Consider the following 10,385-nt stretch of genomic DNA (forward strand, 5'->3'; position numbering starts at 1 on the left):
TACAGGCATGAGCCACCACGCCCAACCTACTCTCTCTACTTAGAAGGCTTCTTGTGACAATGTAAGAGAAAGGAGGTGACAGAGCTTTGCAACCTGCAGAGGCCTATGTGCTCTGGTGACCAACTCACTGTCTGGTGTTGGGACAGGAAGAAGCTCCTGATACGGCAGTAGGCTGGGAACCAGGGAGGAGGAAAGACCGCAGGTTACTCCCAGGTACCTGGCCCTTCTGCACCCCGCGGTCTCCTTCCAGGTGCCATAACAAGATGGCACACATCCTTGGCACGGTGCTAGAGGCTTTTCATTGGCTGGCTTCACTCACCCCTCCAGACTTACTGCCTGGCACCAATCGTTTTCCACCCACCCAACTCCACGCTGTCCGCAGCCTCTACCCCCAGCCACCTGATTCTGCAGGCCAATGTCACACACTCCCAGTCCACATTCTGTTCTGACATTTCATGTCACTTAGCCCAGGGCCTGTCTGATCCATGATGGGTGGTCTAGGCTGATTGAAGGAATAGCATTGAGTCTTTAAAATGAAAGCGTGTTGCCTAGCTTGGTTATTTTTGAATTCCATAGTTCATCAAGGACTCTGTTTACCTGAATATCCTCTGCAGAACACCAGTTCCATAATGTGCTTCACATACACAACCCAGTTCCATAACTTAATACATTTTGTAAAGGCTACATACTACTATAGCCTCTTTTACAATTAGCATGCCCATTAGCGCGCTAAAGGCTCAGATATTCTGCAGTAAAGAAACCTGTTTAACTTTGTTTAACCAAGTATGTCTCAAATTTATTTGAACCTATGTGGCAGAAAATGCTGAGTGTCTGTCTGGCATTCTTCATTTCCCTCTTCTTCCTTTAACATGGAACCCCTGATGGCTTTAGCTTGGCACATCACCACCCAGAATAAAAACTAACTTTCCCAGCTTTTCCTGCAGCTAGGTGCAGCCCTGTGATATATTCTGGACAATGAAATACAGGCAGACATAAATCATGTATGATTTCCAGGAAGGAACCTTAAAGAGGGGTGTGTCCTCAGGGAGGGGAGCATCACACACTGGGGTCAGTTGCAGGAGGCTAAGGGAGGGACAGTGTGGGGCAGGGAGAGAGAATGTGGCGAGAAATGCCAAATATAGATGATGGGGGAATGGAGGCAGTAAACCACCTTGCCATGTATGTACCTATGCAACAACCCTGCATGATCTCCACATGGACCCCAGAACCTAAAGTACAAAAAAAAGAAATATGTCCTTCTCTTCCCCATGCATTCCTCCTCCTGTCTGAAATGCAGATGCAATTGCTGGCATTTGAGTAGCCATCTTGGGCCATGCAGTAGCTTCTTATGGATGAGCTAGGACTTATTCAGGAGTCCAGATTTACCTCCAAACTTTGTTTATCTACAAAAAATAAAACTCTTCTTTAAGCTATATTAGATGTATGTTCTGGTGTTTTCTGTCCCAGGCAGCCAAACATGATTTTGCCTGATGCACCCTAAAGCCCCCTTTTCCACATCACCTAATTCTGCAGTACGTTATTGCAGAACTCTTGGTCATCTAGAACATGGACAAGGCACACGAAGCCTGGGGCACTGTCGACTCAGTCCTGGTTTTCCCTGCCTCCACCTCAGCATGGGTGAAGTAAAACTATTTCTGCAAGATGTTGTTACAGAAATCTTGATCCTCTACAACATATGTCTTATGATGAGCAAAGCCTTTGGCCAGGGAAGGAACTGATATCAGGGTCTCATCCTCCACTGGAGTTATGGAGTGGTTGAATCCAGCTGGAAGAGTGGGGCAAGAAAAGGCAAATGCCAACCCTGAGAAGGTGGGTGACCCATGGGCCTGACTGCCACAGTCAGGGCAGCAGGAGCATGGTGTTCCTACCGCCTTCCCACCAACCTCACCTGGCTGCCCATCTCTCACATGCACTACTCTGTGGCCACACCGGCTGCCCTTCAGTCCTTCCAGACTGTCCTCCATGGCCTCCCAACACAGCCCCTCCACCTGCCATTCTGCTCACTCCTGGCTGCCACCCACCTCCCCCTACCAGCTCTTTTTTGCCTTTTGGATCTCAGCCTGGACATCCCTCCTCAGAAGCCCTCCATCCTCACCCTGTATGAAGCAGCTCTCAGGCCCTCCTGTCCCTCTGCATAGCCTACTTGATCACAACTCTGACCGTATTGGGGGGTTGTTCACTTATTTCTTTTCCTAATCCCCACTGGCTATCCAAGTTGAAGAGGGCACAGTCTTTGCATGTTTTGCTCATCACTGTGTACTTAGCACCTAGCACAGAGTGTGTTGCTCCATAAAGATTTGCTGACAAGCCATCCATGGGTGAATTGCAAAAGCCTCGGGGCCCCAGCTGGGGGACTGCACCCTCAGCCAGAATTTCATTGCAGTCTTGCAAAAGTACCAATGACAAATCTGTTCATCAGCATAAAACAGACACTGGTGTGCTGGGTGTGTCCTCACCCACACTGTCACCTAGGGGACATCAGTCAGGCCCTGTGTCCCAGGCCTCACTAGCTTAAGCCATCACTCCCTCCCTAGATTGCAGCTGTCGTGGGACAGCAGTGGGGGCATGAAAGAAAGATCTGATACATTGTGCACGGAACATGCTAAAAGTAATGTAAGCAATCCAAGGACATACTGTGAGAAGTGCATCCTCCTCCCTCCTAGCACCCAGCCTCCCAGTCATCTTCTCAGAGGCAACCACTGTCCCAGCATCTTGAGTGTCCTTCCAGAGGTGTACATGCATACACGGCACACGCATTCAAAGGCGAGCATGTAATGCATATTATCCTGTACCGTGTTGTCATTCAATTGCTCTGCTTTTCAACCTAATATATGTTAGAGATCCACCTATATGAGGCCACCTCATTCTTTCATCTGGATCACAGGCTGGCATTCTATTGTATGACCGACACCTTGGTCCCCCAGTGAAGCGGGCTAATGAGATATCTCATTTCTCACCTAAGTAAAGAATGCCTTGTGAATACCTCTTTGCAAACATGCAGGAGTGTGTCAGATAAATACCTGTAAGTGGAGTTTCTTGGCCAACAGGCATGTGCCCTTTAGCTTCTGTTAGAGAGTGAGTGCCACCATGCCCTCCTAAGAGGTTCTGCCAGTGGGCCCTCTCATCCAGAATGTATGTGATCGGCAACGTGTGTTCTCATCTCCAGCACGTGGGATCTTCTGACCCTACTTCAATCCTGTTTGGTCTGGTCTCTGCTCCCTACCCACCACTGCCCACCTGCCCTCCCTCTGTCCCTGAAACCCAGGCTCCTACCTGCCCTCTGGCTCTTGAAATTCTATTAGTCCTTGCCTTCAGGCCTGCATGCTTTGTCTAGCATCTCCCTTCAACACTGGGAGGCCCAAGAGTGACCAAAATCCTGTTACCTGGGGAAGCAGGTAAACTCCCAGAATTCTCTCACTGTGAAATGCACTTTGTCTGGAAGATACAAATGTCCATAAAGTTCTGGAAAGAAGCCCCATGCCAGGGAAATATGCCCTCATAAAAGTGTTTCACAATAAGCAGTTGAAGCCAGCAGAAGGCATGCTCTATGGCTCTCTACAGTGTGGATCTGTCATCACCTGACCTGAGTCACTGGATGTGGAATGGCATAGCATCCTGATGATAACTTGACCTTTGACCTTTAACTCCCAATCTGTTGGTGAAGAGTCTTCTCTTTTTTTTGAGACAAAGTTTTACTCTTGTTGCTCAGGCTGCTGGAGTGCAATGACATGATCTCAGCTCATTGCAACCTCCACCTCCCAGGTTCAAGTGATTCTCCTGCCTCAGCCTGTGGAGTAGCTGGGATTACAGATGCCCACCACCACACCTGGCTAATTTTTGTATTTTTAGTAGAGACAGGGTTTTACCATGTAGGCCAGGCTGGTCTCTAACTCCTGACCTCAGTAAACATGGCTCAAACCTCCAAACAGAGGCCGCAGGTAAAACTCCCTCCCAGCCGCCAGCACCCCAGGGAAAGCCCCACCTCTTGTTAAGGACACATCTCAGGGCAGCCACTCTGAAAACAGTGTCTGGGGGCCCAATGGAAGCATCTGCTCAGCCAGGGATCATTTTGGTCGCCAACACTCGGCAGGACTCCCCCAGACAGATTCTGGAGCCCAGCCACTGTGATCCCTGAGGAAATATCAGCCTGAGAGCAAAGCCCCATGATGGAACTAAGCCGTTGTGCCTAGAAGGGAGGATGGAGATGCCTGGGGTAAGGTGGCCAAGACCCACCTCAAGGAGGGTCCCCAGCCCAGAAGGCTGCTGGCCTGCAGCTCAGCCAGAGAACGTCAGGGTTCTAAGTCCCTTCTGGCTGTAGGTGACGTTTGTATCTTTGGATCATTGGATACAAAGATACAAGCCTGGAGAGGTGGAAGCAGGCAGGCATGCTCTGGGGTGATTGGGATGGTGGTGGGAGTCAGATTCCTAAGGACAAGCATACCAGGACTAGGAAGGTCATGCCTGGTCTTCAGGGAAGACACTGGATGGATGCAGCTAGGCTGCAACAGTTCCACCTGGTGCAAATCCCCTTTTCTTCATCTGTGAACTGGAGAGAAGCTCCCTGGAGCCACCAGACAGGCAAACGGGCTAGCTCAGTTTAAAGCCCTCGCCACCAGATGGGCAAACGGGCTAGCTCAGGGTTAAAGCCCTCACCACCAGACTGGAGAACCGGCTAGCTCAGGTTAAAGCCCTTGCCACCAGACTAGGGAACAGGGTAGCTCAGGGTTAAAGTCCTCGCCACCAGACTGGGGAATGGGCTAGCTCAGGTTAAAGCCCTTGCCACCAGATGGGCAAACAGGCTAGCTCAGGTTAAAGCCCTCACCACCAGATGGGCAAATGGGCTAGCTCAGGGTTAAAGCCCTCACCACCAGACTGAGGAACTGGCTAGCTCAGGTTAAAGCCCTTGCCACCAGACTAGGGAGCCCTTGCCACCAGACTAGGGAACCCTTGCCACCAGACTAGGGCTAGCTCAGGGCTAAAGTCCTTACCACCAGACTGGGGAATGGGCTAGCTCAAGTTAAAGCCCTCACCACCAGATGGGCAAATGGGCTAGCTCAGGTTAAAGCCCTCACCACCAGACTGGGGAATGGGCTAGCTCAGGGTTAAAGTCCTCACCGCCAGACTGGGGAATGGGCTAGCTCGGGGTTAAAGTCCTTGCCACCAGACTGGGGAACAGGCTAGCTCAGGTTAAAGTCCTCGCCACCAGACGGGCAAATGCACTAGCTCAGGTTAAAGGCCTTACCACCTGCATGGTACATTCACACTTGGTATAACAATGCCTTCCTTTTTCTCTAGGCCTGGCACCTGTGTGCCCAAGTTCTGGATTCAAGCTAGTCTGCGCTCAACACCCAGCCCCTCTAGGAACAAGCTGTTTGGCCTCAGAAAGCCTCTCGAACTCTTTGAGTCTGCTTTCTCATCTGTAAAATGGGCATGATAACAGTGCCTGCCCCATAAGACTTGTGAGAGTCAACAAGAAAATGCACACACAATGGTTGGTGCCCTGTGGGCACAGAGGAGGTTACTCTCTTGCTAAAGATTAGATGCACTGTTGCTTTTTGGGGAAGTGCCTCCTTGCTGCTGCCATTTCTGCCCTTGCCTCATCCTGCTGGAGACTCGAAATATCTGAGGGGGCCTGGGTGCAGTGCCTCACACCTATAATCCCAGCATGAGCCTTTGGGAGGCTGAGGCAGGTAGATCACTTGAGGTCAGGAGGTCGAGACCAGCCTGGCCAGCATGGCAAAACCCCATCTCTGCTAAAAATACAAATATTAGCTGGGCATGATGGTACATGCTTGTAATCCCAGCTACTCAGGAGGCTGAGGCAAAAGGATTGCTTGAACCCAGAAGGCAGAGGTTGCAGTGAGTTGAGATCACCCTACTGCACTCTAGCCTGGATGACAGAGTGAGATTTCATCTCAAAAAAAAAAAAAAAATCATCTGAGGGGCCCTCTCATTCTCCTGCAGAACCAAGCAAAGCCCTGGTTAAGGGGGCTGCTTACTGTCCCCAGCCTGTGCTCTCTGGAGAGAAGAAACACTGCCTCCCCATATGTCTGAGGAGGGAAAGAGGAGCCTTCCAAGGGAGCACTAGGATGTTCATCTCTTTCCTCTTCCCTGCCTCTCTTTGCTGGGCTAATGTTCACTGAGCCCTTGCAGCAAGCCACGCATTGTGGGGGAAAGAGGACAAGCATCATCAGGGAGAATTCAGACCTAGTTGGAGATATGCACCCAGAGAGGGAGAGAGAGAGACAAATGACACATCACAAGACAGCCATCCCTCTCTTCAACAAAGAGGCACAGCAAAACTCTCCAATCAGTTTCCGCCTTAGGAGTTGAGAATACGAAAATGAATGAGCCACTGTCCCTATCTAATAATATAATTCCAGTCAGCAACTGAGTGCTTCCACGGCTTCTCATGCTTTGTTTCATTTGTAATCCTCTCCCACTCTCATGCAGAGTCCTAGTATCCCCATTTTGCAGATGAGGAACCTCACACTCTGGCAGATGAATGTGTCCAAGGTCTGAATAATTGCCACTCGGCATCCAAAGTGCTCTAACTGGAGCCTGCACATGTCGCCTTGGGAGCTTCGGACTAACTTCAGAGCAGTGCAAGTTGTGGTCAGGAAATAGTGTCTGAGCTGCTTCTTAAGTGACTTGGTCTCTGGCAGGTCAGGGAGGGCAAGTAATTCCTGGAACAGGAATAGTATATGCAAAACACCTGGTATAAACAAGCACAATTAAGGGACATGAGCTATTTGCTTCATTCTGAAATCTAAGAGGCTTTCAAGGTAATGGTGGGAGACGTAGTTGCAAAGGTAGGCAGGAGCAAGGCTTTGAACAGAAACCTAAAAAGTACAACTTCTGGAGGTAATAAGGAGCCATTCACGGTTGTTAAGCAGGGGAAACAGCATCTCAAAGATCACAGGTCAGTAGAAGTAAACCATATTATCAGGGCTCTGAGTGATGCGAGAGAAGAATATGGGTAGGGCAAGCCAAGAAGTGTCCTAGAGGCAGGGCACTCCAGCTAAGATGAAGGTAGCATGTTGATAGGAAAAGGCAATTGTCAGATTAAGCCACAGACAAGGCACACGAAACCTGGAACATTTTAGACTGAGTCCTGGATTTCCCTGCCTCCACCTCAGCATGGGCAAACCAAAAAAAGAAACAGCTGAGAAAGTGTCAGCTGTATAAATCCACTGAGTTCCTGCCTCTCTTGGGCTCTTGGGCTCTGCCTTTCATGCAATATTTAGATGTCCCCAAATTCTCCTCTGCTCAGCCATGCCCTACCTCCTCAGAAGAGTGAGCATGTTTCCTGGGCTCCCCCAGCCTTTGCCAGCCCCACTAGCCTTCCTGTCTGACCCCAAGATACATTTTCCAACCAGGGTTTTGGGGACTCCACATGGCCCAGCCCCTCTTCTCCCTGGGATTTGGATTCCACAAAGAACCAGCCAGAACTCAGCATTATTCTCCTCCTGAAGAAAAGAAAGCCTCAATTCTTTCTTTGGCTGAGCTTTTCACCACGACTGGTTCTCATTAGCTTTTCAAGTGAAAAATAAATTTTCCCCGATGGAACATTGCCATTTATGCAGAAAGCCATTGTTCATTTCATATTTTTTATGCTGAATGATCCAGGACTGAGTCTGCTGGGGCTCTGTCCAGGGCCCCCAGGGAGTGTGATTTAGAAACTTTCCTGACAGACATCGTTTGAGGAGACAATGTCCAGTTGCCTCCTGTTAAATCTGCAGGGTTGAGGAAACTTACTTTCCCTTTTAGTCCAAGTCCTAGTTCACCTGGCAAAGAAACAGCTTCTCAAAGTCTTCTCTTCCTCCTAGCCTCTCCTCACTCTGGTGCTAAAAAGAGAAGGAAAAAGGAAACAAAACCAGGAAACTAATCCAGCTGATAAAACGCTATACGATGCTCTTCTGAAGAACCAGAGGGGGGCCACCTGGGCACAATGCTCCCACAAAGAAGCCAACTCTGCAGGGACTGAGACCAAGAGCTGTCTGAACTCCCAGGCCAGCCCCAGGGCACTGAGCAGCAGCTTAGGATACTTAAGGAGAGGCGAGTCAAGAAAGAAGTAGCAAGATAGGAAGTGGAGAGACAGGAAGCGGAGAGACAGGAAGTGGAGGGACAGGAAGTGGAGAGTCCAGTGGGCCGATCTTGGACGACATTCCTTTGCCAGCTGCGTGCCCCATGTGAGGGGATGAGGAGATTTTAAGCTTCTACCAGAAAAACTCAAGTCTGGAGATAATTTAATTTTTCCTGGGTCTCTGCCAGCCATCTACAGAGTTTTGTGAAATTTTCCACCTACTTCCTTTGTGGGTGGGAATGCAGCCTCCATTTTAGAAACCCCATTCCCAACCGTGGTTTGGTACTCCCCCTCCCCTCGCTCCATGCTATTGTCGTTGTTGCTATCCTGGAGGTTTTGTGGATGAAGATGAAGATGTGTGAGATGAGGGGTTTACAGGGACTGGCTGGAGGTATGCCCTCTCATACACTTACACACACACACACACACACACACACACACACACACTATTGTGGAGAAGGGAGAAGCCATTTCTTGCCGGGTGGCTGAACAAAGAATCAGGTATTCCGGTGTTCTGATCTGACCCCCAAAAAATAGCCATCCACAGAGCTCTGAAACAATTCCCACTGCTTGGAATGGCAGCTCCTCCTCAGAGTAAGTTGGAAATTTTTCTACTTTATTGCATAAATATAGAACCAAATCACACACTATATAAAGTATTATATAGGAATATATAGATTTTAAAGTTCGTGGTTTTCTCCTCTTTCCTTCTAATCCCACCACTCTCGGATTACTGTTTTGATGTGTATCATTGATTTTTTTATTCATGCTTTTTTAACGTAATGCTTATGAATACGCATTCCCCTGTTGACTTTTCTTCCCAGAACAAAACTAGGACAAGCAAGTAGCTTTTTAAAAATTTAACAATATATCCTGGCCATTATTCCAGCTCATGAGATATGGCTCTGACTCTTTTTTAACAGCTGCATAGCATCTTATTGTGTGTATGTACCCTGATTTTATTAACCAGTCTTCTGTTTATAGACATTCAAATTGTTTCAGGTTTGGGGTTTTTTGTTGGTTTGTTTTCTATTATTATAAATGACCCTATAATAATTACTGTCCATCTCTCCTGCTTTACTGGGAGTTTTATTTTGTAAGACAAAGGTCTAAAAGTGGTCTAAAAGATTTATGTGTCAGAGGAAATGTATGTTCAAATTGCAGTGGACACTGCCAGATAGTATCTCAGAAAGATCTTGCAATTTACACTCCTTCAGAATAAGTCTTCAACTCCCAAACCAGAGGGTGGTAATTTCTCAGGGAAGGCCTTTTTTGGATTTCACTTCATATTTAGATAAAACATATGAAATTAGTTTATAAACTCTAAAGCATTTACAACTCAGATGTCAGCTGGTGATGACTTATTCCCTAAATTCAAGTGATAGCACTTCCAATCCCTATTCTACAGAATTTCCCTATGCCATTGCCTCGTCCAAGGTTTTGGAAGTTCCTGATGCATGGTGAAAAGTGGGGGAGTTTATAGTTTTAAAGTCACCTCTAGCCCCTCACTCTATGTAACCCTGAAATTATTCCATTTGGGTTCATTTTGCAATCCCACACATGTTGTTGTGGCCCATGCCAGATTAACCCAGACTTGGAACTGTGCCCTTTTCTGTATTACACATAGGCACACACCCTCCTCACATACAGTTATTCATAAGTGTACAGACTACTGAAGCTTCAGGGGACCTGGAAGGACTTACATCTTAGGATACATACAACTTAAAATTCAAAGTTCAATAAACCAGTTTCTAAAAATGCCCCATCTTAGTCCTTTTAGTGTTGCTATCACAGAATAGCTGAAGATAGGTAATTTATTAAGAAAAGAGGTTTATTTGGCTCACAATTTGGTTGGCTGGAAAGTGTAAGATTGGGCTGCTGCATCTGGTAAGGGCCTTAGGCAGCTTCCAGTCGTGGTGAAAAGAGGGGAAGGAAACATACAAAGAGATTACAAGACAAGAAAGAATGAAGCTGGAGGAGCCAGACTCTCTAACTACTTGCTCTCTCATGCTTGTAATCCTAGCACTTTGGTAGGCCAAGGTGGGTGGATCACATGGGGTCAGGAGTTCAACACCAGCCTGGTCAACATGGTGAAACCCTGACTGTACTAAAAATATACACACAAAAAAAAATCATCATTAGCCAGGTGTGGTGGCATGCACCTGCAGTCCCAGCTACCCAGGCAGCTGAGGCAGGAGAATCTCTTAAACCTGAGAGGCGGAGGTTGCAGTGAGTAGAGATCACGCCACTGCACTCCAGCCTATGTAGCAGAGCAAGA

The 10,385-nt window shown here is 48.0% G+C and overlaps 1 long non-coding RNA gene across 1 annotated transcript; it reads right to left on the minus strand.

Moving 5' to 3' along the window:
* Nucleotides 1-381: 381 nt before the first annotated feature.
* On the minus strand, nucleotides 382-7,199 carry LOC108289612. Its single transcript, XR_001819243.2, has 3 exons — nucleotides 7,185-7,199; nucleotides 2,202-2,207; nucleotides 382-461 (listed from the first exon to the last, which is right to left on the minus strand). It is a non-coding gene; the product is annotated as an uncharacterized LOC108289612 (long non-coding RNA).
* Between the last annotated feature and the right edge of the window lie 3,186 nt (nucleotides 7,200-10,385).

Source organism: Cebus imitator, unplaced genomic scaffold, assembly GCF_001604975.1.
Source record: "Cebus imitator isolate Cc_AM_T3 unplaced genomic scaffold, Cebus_imitator-1.0 Scaffold406, whole genome shotgun sequence".
NCBI classification, from domain to species: domain Eukaryota; kingdom Metazoa; phylum Chordata; class Mammalia; order Primates; family Cebidae; genus Cebus; species Cebus imitator.